We start from the raw sequence: 12,612 nt of genomic DNA, 5'->3' as shown, positions 1-12,612 counted from the left end.
TAGAAGAACAATGTTGAAAGCATTTTTACCATTCTCTTATATATGATGACTATGGGCAAAATTTCATTATTAAATAGCTTTAAAGTAAAATAACTTTAAGCATTTCACTAAAGTGATCTCTTCTAGTTTTCCTTTATTACCTAATGCTTATATTAAGGTTGATACTTGATCACAACTTATCTGATTTTTAACTCAATTAAACTAAAAATAGTGTCAGGACTTCCATCTGGCACAAGGGACTCAGCCCTTTGTACAGTTCCTACTGCTGCTAATGAGGGAAAGGCCTCAACATGGAAGAAAGACCTCAACAATGAAAAAAACAAAAGTTAAAAATTATAACGGCATGGGTTTACAGAATTTTCTTAATTTCTTTCAGGATCTATAATACTTGTTACCAGAGGAAGAGAATAAGACAGGAGACTGACTGGCTTATACCCCCAATAGAAACATGAGATCCATAGAACATTTGCTCTCGGCATTCTCTCTTTTCTTCTTTCTTCCACCTTGATTTTGCTGAGTATTCTTCCTGTGGCCCTTGGTTACGGTCCTAAGCTCATTCAATGCTGGCACATTAATAATCTCCTCAGGGCCTCTGCACCTGGTGGGACACCTTCCTAAAGCCATTCTGCCAGCTGTGCTTGTATATTTACAATTCTAGTGAGAACTTTTCATTGATGTTTTGTGTCTGACAGCTACCACAGCTGGAAAAGGCCACAAAGAGTGATCCTGACTTTCTATAGGGGTTATTATGTACAATTACTTGACAATGAAATCTAACTGAATTACAATTCTTACTGTAAAATTAAAAACAAAATCGATTTTTTTCCTTCACAAAATCCCAGTTTTGTTTTTTTTTTTGCTTAGGGCTCAAACTCTGGGGCCTAGGCACTGTTCCCTGAGCTCTTCAGCTCAAGGTGAGCACTCTACTATTTGAGTCACAGCGCCGCTGTGACTTTGGTTTTGGTGGTTAATAGGAGGTAAGAGTCTCAAGGACTTTCCTGCCCGAGCTGGCTTTGAACCACGATCCTCACATCTCAGCCTCCTGATAAGCTAGGATTATAGGCATGAGCCACTGTCGCCTGGCCCAGGTTTTTTATTGTCTCAAAAACTTTCATTGTCTCTTGTGTCTTCAAGGTACTTTTCAAAATATAAACCTGAGAAACTTCTGACTCAGAAATCGTACAGAATACTATACTGTAACTGACAGAAAGGTGCATCTGTGAAGGCTTTTATGTCCTGTGTCCCAAAATCCAATCAAGTGCTTGGGCGAAAGAGGTAAGCTGTGTAGACATGGACAGATATCACCAGGTTCCACTGCTTCATCTGGACAAATGAATATTCCATAGCTATTCTGAGTACTTTTAGGTATGCTTTGACATTCTGGATTTTTTTTTCTTTGCCAGTCCTGGGGCTTGAACTCAGGGCCTAGGTACTATCCCTGAGTCTCTTTATGCTCAAAGGCAGCACTCTGTCAATTAAGACATAGCACCACTTTCTGCTTTTTCTGAGTAGTTTACTGAAGATAAAAGTCTCATGGACTTTCCTGCTCAGGTTGGTTTTGAAGCACGACCCTCAGATCTCAGCCTCCTAGGATTACAGTTGTGAGCAACTGGTGCCCAATTCTGGATTTAAAAAATTATTATTATTATTTTTTATTATAAAGGTAATATACAGAGGGGGTTACAGTTTCATAAGTCAGGTAACAAATACATTTTTTGGACAAAGTCACCCCTCCCTTTGCTCCCAGCTTTTTTTCCCCACCTATCCCCATGCACAAGTTATAGTTCATTTCCAACATAGTGTCTAGTGAGTATTACTGCTGCATTTGTTCACCCTTTATCCCTCCATCTGTGCCCCCTCTTACCCTCCCAAGTACAGATAATTGAACAAACATGATAAAAAGAAAACTAAAACCTCATTTCTATTTTCTGGAGTTCATTTTAATAAATACTATTTTATATGATCAGAGGCACATAGGCATTGTGCCTTTTGTTCTTCTCCTGAGTATCCTTTTTGTCTCATTATATGTGAATGCCTATAGTCCTGTATAATTTCTCATGTCCCAGTGTATTTTAGATCTAGCTTTTGCATATGAGAGAAAACAAGCACAGCTTATCTCACTTTGGACTTTCTTTAGAAGTATGATTTATAGGTCTCCTCTCCTTCCCACCAAGGCTTCTTTGGCCATCCTAACTCACCTTGACTTGAGCTTCTGTTAACTTTCATCTGTGCAATTCATTTTAGATACTTAACTACTGTCATGTACCTGTTCAATTAGTTTTATAAATAAGACTGAGATTTTCTCAAGCATTAACTGATACAGTACATTTCTTTCATGAATCCCCATCCCAATACACTATATGGGCTGAACAGATAATATTATATGAACTGAGATATGACTAAGATATTACAGAAAGCCATCTTCCTTCATCATCACAAATAAACATTCATACAAGAAAATGTAGTTCCTGTAATCCTAACTACTAACTACTGATCTGATTTGAGGATTGTGGTTTGAAGCCAGCTTGAGCAGAAAAGTCTGTGAGACTCTTTTTTTTGACTAGTCCTGGGGCTTGAACTCAGGGCCTGGGCTCAGTTTCTAAGCCTCTCTGTATTCAAGGCTAATGCTCTACCACTTGAGTGACAGTGCCACTACTGGCTTTTTCTGAATAGTTTATTGGAGATAAGAGTCTCTTGGCCAGGCGCTGGTGACTCACGCCTGTAATCCCAGCTACTCAGGAAGCTGAGAGCTGAGGATTGTGGTTCAAAGCCAGCCCGGGCAGAAAAGTCCATAAGACTCTTATCTCCAATAAAACCACTCGAAAACCGGAAGTGGAGCTGTGGCTCAAACGGTAGAGCATGAGCTGAAGAGCTGAGGGACAGCGCCCAAGCCCAGAATTAAAGCCCCATGACCCATTAAAAAAAAAAGTCTCTTGGACTTTCCTGTCAGGCTGGCATTGAACCATGATTCTCAGATCTCAGCCTCTTGAGTATCTAGGATTACAGGTGTGAGCCACTGGCATCTGACTGAGACCCTTATCTCCAATTAACCACCAGAAAACCAGAAGTGGTACTGTGGCTCAAAGTATTAGAGTGTTAGCTTTGAGTGGAAAACGCTCAGGGATAGTGCTCAGGCCCTGAGTTCAAGCCCCACAACCAACAAAAAGAAAAAAAGAAAAAAAGAAAATGTAGCCAGGACCACACTGACACTCCATTATGCAAAATGCCACGACTCTATGTCTCTACAATTTCTATTTTCCTTCCCTTTCCTGTATAGTACTATTGTGTAGTATTAAAAGGTTTGTATATTTCCTGAAAATCTCTCCCAATTCTCTAAAAACTTGGCAAATCCTGCTAGTGTGTGCGTTGGAGTTAATGTTTCTCCTATAGCAGCCTATAGCTGCCATTGAGGTCTGCATTCAATCAATCCCCTTCCTCACCACTCTGGAATGCATGTACGTGCTCATTTTAATTATTTCTCTTGCCTGGCTATTTCCTGAGAAACATTCCCTCTAATCTTGATTCCAACTGTCTACAAAGTTGTCTTATTAATCCACTGCTTTGATTTTGTGTTCTTATATTTTATTTATTATTTATTTAGTTTAGAGCCAGAGTTTCACTATGCAGCCCAGGTTGACCTGGAACGCATTTTCCTCCAGCATGCTGAGATCATGGGTCTGTATTTGGCAGCCTTCCCTATTTTAAGCTCCTCAGTCATCCTGGGAGATCTCAGGATAGGAAGATAAGCCTCATCACTCCATTAACTTCAGTTTTTTTATATACTTCACTCTAAGAATCTTAATGGTTCTTCACCACACTTGGAGATGCTCCTTAGAGGTAGCAACAGTAGATCCTCTTTGGCCACAATCTTGTTTTTTCAGCTCACACACCTGTATTTCCACGATTAATGGTTTATTTCCCTTACAGCTTCAGTCTTTCACTATTCTACAATTTTCTCTCAAATAGGCTTCTCCAACAGTATCATTCTTGGTTTGGCCCTTCTGAAACTAAATTCAGCACAAGAGAGCTCTTAGCCCAAGGAAATCCTGCCACCTGCATCATATAACTACAACTCAAGTTTGTAAGCCCCCAGAATGTCTTACAGAAATGGCTCCAGGAACCTGTGTGGTCCTCTTCCCTGGGAGTGATCTCTGAGTTGTCGGGGCATGGACATACAGATGGGGTCAGTACATGTGAGACCCCCATGGAATAAGAGGGGTCAGAAGTGGGTCTCCAATGACACTCTTGGCTCAGGTTGCATGAAGTATTAGACATGAATTGTGTCTATCTATTCAACAATCTTACACAAAAACCTCAGTACCCCTTTCTACGCCTATTATAGTAGTCACCAGACTCCAAGTTCTACCCAGACAAAAGAATGAAAGAGGAGAGGAGAAGGGAGGGGAGGGGAGGAAAGAAGACAAAGAAAGAAAGAAAGAGAAGGAAGGAAAGAAACAGAAAGAGAGAAAGGAGGGAGGAAGGGAGGGAGGGAGAGAAAAGGAAGGGAGGGAGAGAGAAGGAAGGAAGGAAGGAAGAAAAAAGGAAGGAAGGAAGGAAGAAACGAAAGTCAGATGCTGGTGACTCCCACCTATAATCCTATCTACTAAGGAGGCTGAGCTCTGAAGATCATGGTCCAAAGCCAGCCTGGGAAGAAATGTCCATGAGACTCTTATCTCCAATTAATCACCAGAAAACTGAAAGTGGACTTGTAGCTCAAAGAAGTAGAGCCCTAACCCTGAGTGAAAAAGCTCAAGGACAGTGCCCAGGCCCTGAGTTTAAGCACCATGACGAGCGTGCGCGCGTGTGCGCAAGGGGGAGGGGGAGAGAGAGAGAGAGAGAGAGAGAGAGAGAGAGGAAAAATATCACAAAGGCTTGAAAGAGCATAACACATGAAGGTGATATGAAATAGTACATCATGTCTAGAGTACAGATTTGAGAGAAAAGATGGCACCGAGGAAGCCAGCAGGTACATAGCTGGGCACTTAAGAAGCCTTGTGTGCTAAGTTAAGTGCCTGGAACTGATCTGAAGTCACTGGGAACCAGCCTGCTGAAAGGATATGCTGTGATGAGATAGCTTTTAGGAAGATTACTCTGGAGGCAATCTGGAGAACAGACTAGAAGACATCCAGAGTCTCTTTGAAGCACTGAGTGAGTGTATTGGTGATTATCATTGATATACAGAATAAAAGAGAAAAGATTTGGTCTGAAAGTAAGACAGTTTAATTGTAGACACTATTGAATTTCAGATGGCCACTGACACCCTAGTGGAGCCACCCGATTGGTTTTGCTTCCCAGCATTGAACCCAGGATTGAATCCAGGGTCTTGTTCAGGTAGGGAAGTATTCTACTACTTGAGTGGTCTGTAGTCCTGGCTAGCCTTGAATCCATGGCCTGACTCCAAGCATCACTGACATGTGCTACTATGCAAGACTACTCATATATTTGCAAACTCTGTAACAAGTTTTCAAAAGTTCTGCCTAAGCTTAGCTCCTTTGATCTATTGTTTACATGTCCATTATTTAAGGAGTTCCATTTGAGAATGTTTAGATTCACAGAGCACTATATAAAGCCCTGATCTGTATTAGAGAAGATGATGCAGTGTAATGGCACATATTGAGTATCCTCAAACATCCAGGATGTTAATAACTATTTTCTGAATGGGCTGCTACACTTGGAAATGAAATGCTCAGTGGTTGGTGAATTCTCCAGTGCAGTTAACTATAGCCCCTAAACAGTGTTCTCCCTAAACAGAGCCTAACAACAAACATGTTTTATTTAAAGATCTTTTAATTTGGTTTAGAACTGAAGTTTCTTTCTTTTTTTTTTTTTTTTTTTTGGGTCCGGTCGCAGGGCCTGAACTCTGGGCCTGGGCGCTGTCCCTCAGCTCTTCAGCTCAAGGCGAGCACTCTACTACTTGAACCACAGCGCCACTTCCGGCTTTTTGCTTATGTGGTGCTGAGGAATCGAACCCAGGACTTCAGGCATGCAAGGCAAGCGCTCTACCACTGAGACACCTTCCCAGCCCCTAGAACTGAAGTTTCTGATGGACAGAATGTTGTGGAATTAAATGCCTTGTCATAAGCCAATTTTTACCAGTAGAGACTCACGTTGTTAATAAAAAATGGTTGTTATTATTATTTTTGTGGAACTGGGAATTTGAACTCAGGGACTTAACAGCTTATTAGGCAAGTTGTCTAGTACCTGAGCCACATCCCTAGTCCTCAGCTTTGTTTCTGAGTGAACAGGAAATACAACTGTTTATGATAAAGTGCCCATTTCCACCTTTTCCCTATTATTTATAAAGAAAGATGTGTGTGGCATTTTACAGTCCTTAGCTTTTACTGCCTGCAAATTTCCCAGGTACAATCCCCACTTTTTCTTCTACTACTATGCCACTGATGGCTCTCCTTTCCCCAGGGTCTCCTTTCTAGAGCCTTTAATCAACTGTTATTATATAATCAATAAAACATTCTCTTCCTCCATGTGCTCAAGCAAACCAATTGTCTATACTTCTTATTGAAAAGATTTGGCAGAGGCATTCTGAGAAACATTTTTGTGCAGCAAATACTGTGCTTTATTCCACTGTGACTCCTCAGGTTAGAGATAGGTTAAGCTAGAAGCTCAGTGGTGAACCACTTGCCTAGCATGTACAAGGCTCTGGGTTTGATTCTGCACACCCAGGGAGTGGGTTAGGGGTAAGAAGTATAGGTCAGAGATTGACTTGTTACCATCATCTGGAATTATGTAGACTAAATACAAAAGAAAGATTCATTATAAAGGGAGTTTTCAGGAAAAAAAATAATTCTTTCAGTAAGTAAGAAAGCCATTTCAGGAGGAGCTAACAGAATGGTGAAAGAGAAACACAAAGAGACAAACTAGGTATCAGATAGTAAATGTTATATAATAAAATTATTATCCCATAATGTGATAAGAATGTAAAGGACAGGGCAGGAAACTCAAGCTAAGAAAATCTCAAAAATCTATTGAAGAGTGACTTCTGGGCTGGCCAAGACTTTCAGGACAGCTAGGGAGTAGGGATGGTGGGTTTATGGATTTAATGATGGCATAGAGGGGAAAGGGAGGGATGGAAATAATGGTTCAGACCTCTCTACTGTGTATATTCTCAGAGATCTTCATAATGAAGCTAATGAGGAACACTAAAATCCTTTAATTGAGCTGGACATTTCTGGAGCACAATGGATTAAACTAATGAACAGCTTGGGGCTTAAGACAGTACTAAGTATATGTGGCTATGAAATCTTGCAGGAAATTCTGGCACCATTCTTTACCATTTTCTATAATTAATAAATTGTTCTCTATGTCTTACTAGACATGCTCTCTCTCTGAATTGGTTCTCCTCTTTTAAAACTGTTATCATTAATTCTTTTTCTATTATGGCTATTAATACACAGCTGCCAGAACTATTCTAGAGCATCACACTTTTACTTTAACCAGCATTTATGGGAGGTCTAAGTGTATTCCAGCAAACATCACTCACACTGTCTACATCTAACTAGAAATTTCTCAAGACCAATGTTCAAAGGTCTCTATGTCACTTGTTTTTTCAAACTACACAAGCTGAAGCGAAAAAAAAATTAAAAACCGGCAGTCCTTTTCTTAAAGAGTGCTTTGGCCTTTTTATTTATAAGGAAAAATACCATATATGTAAGTTAAGTCCCATATGTTTTTAAACGAATACCTGGTGCTCTCATCACTGTTGAATGACTTGGGTCTGTGTAAACACTAAACTCTGTCGCTCCTCAAGCCAATCACTGCTTGCTTGGAGACACACCAGCAGCAGTGACTGACCCACTATCTAAGGTCAGAGAGAGGAATAATTCTACTAGAATGCAAGCTTTACATCTCAGTAATGTTTGTGCTGCTTGGTGAATGCAGAAGAAAGCATTCAGCATGTATGTGGTAACTGCTGAATCAGTAAGCATAGAAAAGAGATGAAGAACCTAAACTTGTCCACTTCAGAATGATTCCCAAGTTCACTCAGGACATAAATAAAGCAGGCAATGAAATAAGCAAAAGAAGATGCTTTGGAGCTTTTGTTGACAAGCAGTGATGTGAGGAATATATCACAAGGATACGTTGAGTCACTGATAATCCACAGAACGTTTAGTTTAGTCCATGTGGCAAGCAAAACACAATTCTACTGCTCTTGCTTCCACCTGCTGGTATAGAAGAGTAATTTTTTAAGTCTGAGCAAAATGGTTAGCAGCACCATAAAGAAAAAACTAAACAAAACAACAAAAACCCACAATTAACACACTGTGCTTTCAAAATTCCCTTGCCAAGGTGACATAGCACATTTCTGATGAAGATATTCACAAAGAATTTTAATGTACCATGAATTCAGCTACAGTTATTTGGAGGATAGAGAATTATTGTCCTAAACATGGAAACATCCTGGTGTTTATTGTGAGTGGCCTCTAACATCTAATGAGGCCCAAAACATGATCAGAAAAACTAATTTTTTTTTGAGACAGGATCATGTTATGTGGCCTACAGTGGAACTCACTGTGTGGCTTTGGCTAGTCTCAAACTTGTGGTTCTTATGCCTCCGTCTCCCAGTGCTGTGATTTCAGGCATGTGCCACCACATCCAGTCATGTTTAATTTTTCTTTCATTGCTTAGTCCTCCTCCACTTTTTAAACTAATAGAGTATGTAAATTTGATGATGAGAATGGCCATTGTAACTTTTAACTAATAGAGTAGTATGTAAATCTGATGATGAGAATGACCATTGTAACACTGAAAAGTAAAGCTGAGTGGCTCATGGCTGTAATTCTACTCAGGAGGCATATGTCTGGAGGAGTGCAACTGAAAGCCAGTCAGAGCAGGAAAGTCTGCAAGACTCCATGTCTAAAAATAAGCAGCAAAGAACAGGGCTGAAAGCACAGCTCAAATGGTAGAGCACAAGTGGAGAAAGCAAGCAAGCAAGCAAACCAGCAAGGAAGCATGAGGTGCTGAGTTCCTCCATATTTGGGGAAAGCCAGCCCCGGCAGGAAAGCGTGAAACTCTTTTCTCCAATTAACCACCAAAAAACCAGAAGTGAAGTTGTGGCTCAAGTGGTACAGTGCTAACCTAGAACCAAAAAACTAAGAGTTAGCACCCTCGCCCAGAGTTCAAGCCCCAGTACTGGTACAAAAAAGAGAGGTTCATATTACAAAGGCAGAAAGAATAAAACAGAAAATTTTAAGTTCTGAAAAATAAGTAACAGAAGAGAATTTTGTTTATGACACAATTGGTTATTAATTACCAGTTCTAGATGCATTTGTTATAAACAAAGACATTTCTGTTCTGTTTCAAATCTCGTAAGTAGCTTGAGTCAAGCCACCTGAGACCACAGTGTGGAAAACCAAGCACCACACCAATTAAACAAATGAATGCTAAATTCCTGGAGAATTCATTAGTCAAGGGTCTGCCACAGAAAACCACAGCTCGAAAGAGGCATCCAGCTGTATTTTCTATAGAAGCAGGAAAGAATCACTTTTGGCACATTTAATTAGTGTTTGGGGGCATACTTTTCAATTGAAGTCCTTAGTAAATCACTTGGAAGAGAGAGACTATTCTCCTTCAGTTCCTTATCTCATAGTTTGGTGGCTTCTCCTCGTCTTGCCCCCTCCTCCACTCTATGCACAGACATTTGTATGGATAAGGCCAAGCTGATAATTAGTTTGCTTTTAAGACAGATTCAACTGCTATTGTTTGTTGCTTTTACATGTGACAATGACATTGTGCTTAGGTAATTTAGAAAAGGCACTGAAGAAGTTATGATTAAAAAATAGTAAGTGAGGGGGCTGGGAAGGTGGCTCAGTGGTAGAGCGCTTGCCTTGCATTCTCAAGGCCCTGGGTTCGATTCCTCAGCACCACATAAGCAAAAAGAAAAAAGCTGGAAGTGGCGCTGTGGCTCAAGTGGTAGAGCGCTAGCCTTGAGCTGAAGAGCTGAGGGACAGCGCCCAGGCCCAGAGTTCAGGCCCCACGATCGGACCCAAAAAAAAAAAAAAAAAAAAAAATAGTAAGTGACCCAGGCTCTGGGGGGAGGGGAAGAGATGATTGCATGTCCCGCCATACTAATTGTGAAGCCCCTACTTGTAATTTGACCATTGTCAAAATGAGCCAAAAATGAGCCAAGGTTCAGATGAGAAATCTTCATGTAAGAGAATACAAGAGCTTTTTTACATCAATCAGTTATATCTTAAAGTCATGGAAATGTTGAAGCTACTTCAGGTAAATATAGTAGAAATTTATTACTGCATTTCAAGAATTTCAAGAAGTTGCCCGGGGCTGGTGACTCATGCCTGTAATCCTAGCTACTCAGGAGGCTGAGAGTTGAGGATTGTGGTTCAAAGCCAGCCGGGCAGGAAACTCCATGAGACTTTTATTTCCAATAAAACACTAGAAAACCAGAATTGGCGCTGTGGCTCAAGCGGTAGAGTGCTTGCCTTGAGCTAAAGAGCGCAGGGACAGTGCCCAGGCCCAGAGTTCAAGCCCCATGACCGACAAAAAAAAAAAAAGAATTTCAAGAAGTAATTAATATACATTTTCATACATTAAGGTACATTTTATAGGATGGCATGTTTTGACTGATATAAAGCATAATCTCTGGGGAAAAAACATAAACAATGTGTTTGAATATCTCAAAATACCCTTTTTCATGTATATCAACTGTATTATTTTTAGTTTACGTTATAAACTAGCTATTTTTAGATACAAGTCTAAACAGAATAACTATCTCATTGATTAAAAAAATATTAAGTGGTAAGCATGTTTCATTTCTTAGGTCACTTTTTCCCTCTTACCCACCACGTAATACAGTGGTGGGCATATTTTAAGATAACAGGAGGGAGGAAGTGACGTATGAAAAAGGATGAGCTGTGAGCAAACAACTGTGAAGCCTGGAAACGGGAAAGCTCATCATACAATTTCTTTTGTTTACAGTTGAAAAGCTGCACAATAAAAAAGTTCAAAATGTAATTAATACTTATTCACTTTAGCTCTAGCAGCTAAATGTAGATATGTGGCTAAAATTTCTGAACTTTATATTAAAGATACAGAGAAGCATGTTAAAGAGGATAGGAAGTGGGGGGAAAATCCTTACGGAGGAAGCTAGAGCAGAAATAGGAAAAATATATTTGGCAAGTGAGGTTTCATAAATGTATCCTTTACTTTGGGTGATATCTAGTGATGTTAAGGCACAAGTTCCTACAGGCCCAGATATAAGCATGCTACTTTAGCGCAGATACAGTGAAAGTGAGATTGGAAACAGAAGGAAGATTCAAGTAATAACAGTTTCTGGTGTGTCAAACATTTATGTAGCAGTGCTGTTCTAAGTGTTTTCATATACTCATTCAGTTAATCCTAACAACACTGACACAGATCCTCTATTATTATCTCTATTTTCAGTGGATGAAACTGAGGCACACGGAAGTTACATAACTTACTTCAGGTCACACAACTAGAAATATTCAGTAACTCAGCCAGTCAATCCATAAGCACACTATCACTTCTGCAAGTCTGCCATTCTCTTTCAGGTGACTACCGCTCCAAAGCTAACTAACTCATCATTACCGTCTGGTACTTTCCTTTAGTCTCTCCTGACCTTGAGAGATGGGCAGGGATATAACCAGAGGGCATGATGGCCTTAGTGACGCACATCATGTCCCACTTCTGTGGGTCTGGCACAGAGGACCATCAGCTGTCATTACGAATGTGAGTACGCCAGCAACGGTCAACAAGAGAAATGAAAGTAAAGGTGACACCCCATGCCTTCATTCTTGACAAATGGGACCTCAACATGATAAAAATGATTTCAAATTCTTTGATGGTCTGTATTTCAAAAGGCTTCTCTTTAAAGCAGGGAAGAGAGTTACCTCACCAATAAAAGGTAGAAAGTAGCCTAAGTAGGATGCAAGAAGACTCATTATCAACCTTAGTTGATTTAGAAGATTTAGAAGACACATTGAAACCAAAGGAGAGCACCTACTTAAATGTAACTCAAGGCCATTTACTTATAGCCGTGTCCTGTGCTAAGTGCTCGAGATCCACCATCTTTCTACACTGCTCACTCTACAAATGAAGAAACCCAGGCTGAGAAAGGTGGGCTTAACAATCCCCTTGATATCCCTATTAGGGAGAGGCAGATTTCGGCTGGAATCCAGGCAATCTCATCCTAGAACCTGAAATCTAACTACTTACTAGGCTTCCAATTTCACACTAAAAATGTTATTTTGTAAAAGCAAAGCTTCTTTCTGGTTTCCAATAAGATAACAGAATTGTAGAGCTGCTAATTCTGGTTTCTAAAGCAGCCCCCAAACTATGTGGTGGGGTGAGGTGGGAGATGAGGGGTGTCTAAAATGATGTCCCGGTTTCTGCTTTGCAGGATATGAGCTACAGTACTAATCAACAAGCAGGAGGATTCAGCAAAAGCAGGATAAAATAGTTCTTTATTTGAGACTGGGGATAGAGAAAATGGACAGTGAAATGGGAGCTTTACATGTATTCAGTTTTATATATTTAATTTGTGATGCTAGTAATACCCAAGTGGAACTAAGTGCCAGGTATCTGGAGCTCAGGGTTAGTTGCAAAGACAGAAAATAAATA

At 40.2% G+C, this 12,612-nt stretch overlaps 1 protein-coding gene and 1 long non-coding RNA gene across 3 annotated transcripts in view; one reads left to right on the top strand and one right to left on the bottom strand.

Annotated features, from left to right (window-relative positions):
• Positions 1–1,253, top strand: part of LOC122117146 — a 46,092-nt gene extending 44,839 nt beyond the window's left edge. Inside the window, exon 3 of the long non-coding RNA XR_006149097.1 lies at positions 1,135–1,253. This is a non-coding gene — a long non-coding RNA (uncharacterized LOC122117146). The remainder of the gene's footprint in view (positions 1–1,134) is intronic.
• The window catches only part of Nln (neurolysin), an 88,408-nt gene that overhangs the window by 60,147 nt on the left and 15,649 nt on the right, over positions 1–12,612 (bottom strand). The gene's annotated exons all lie outside the window — the stretch shown is intronic.

This window comes from Dipodomys spectabilis, unplaced genomic scaffold, assembly GCF_019054845.1.
Source record: "Dipodomys spectabilis isolate Male_0828 unplaced genomic scaffold, ASM1905484v1 ptg000140l, whole genome shotgun sequence".
Classification (NCBI taxonomy): Eukaryota; Metazoa; Chordata; class Mammalia; order Rodentia; family Heteromyidae; genus Dipodomys; species Dipodomys spectabilis.
Note: the sequence above shows the minus strand (reverse complement) of the source record. Positions and strands in the feature narration are given on the sequence as shown.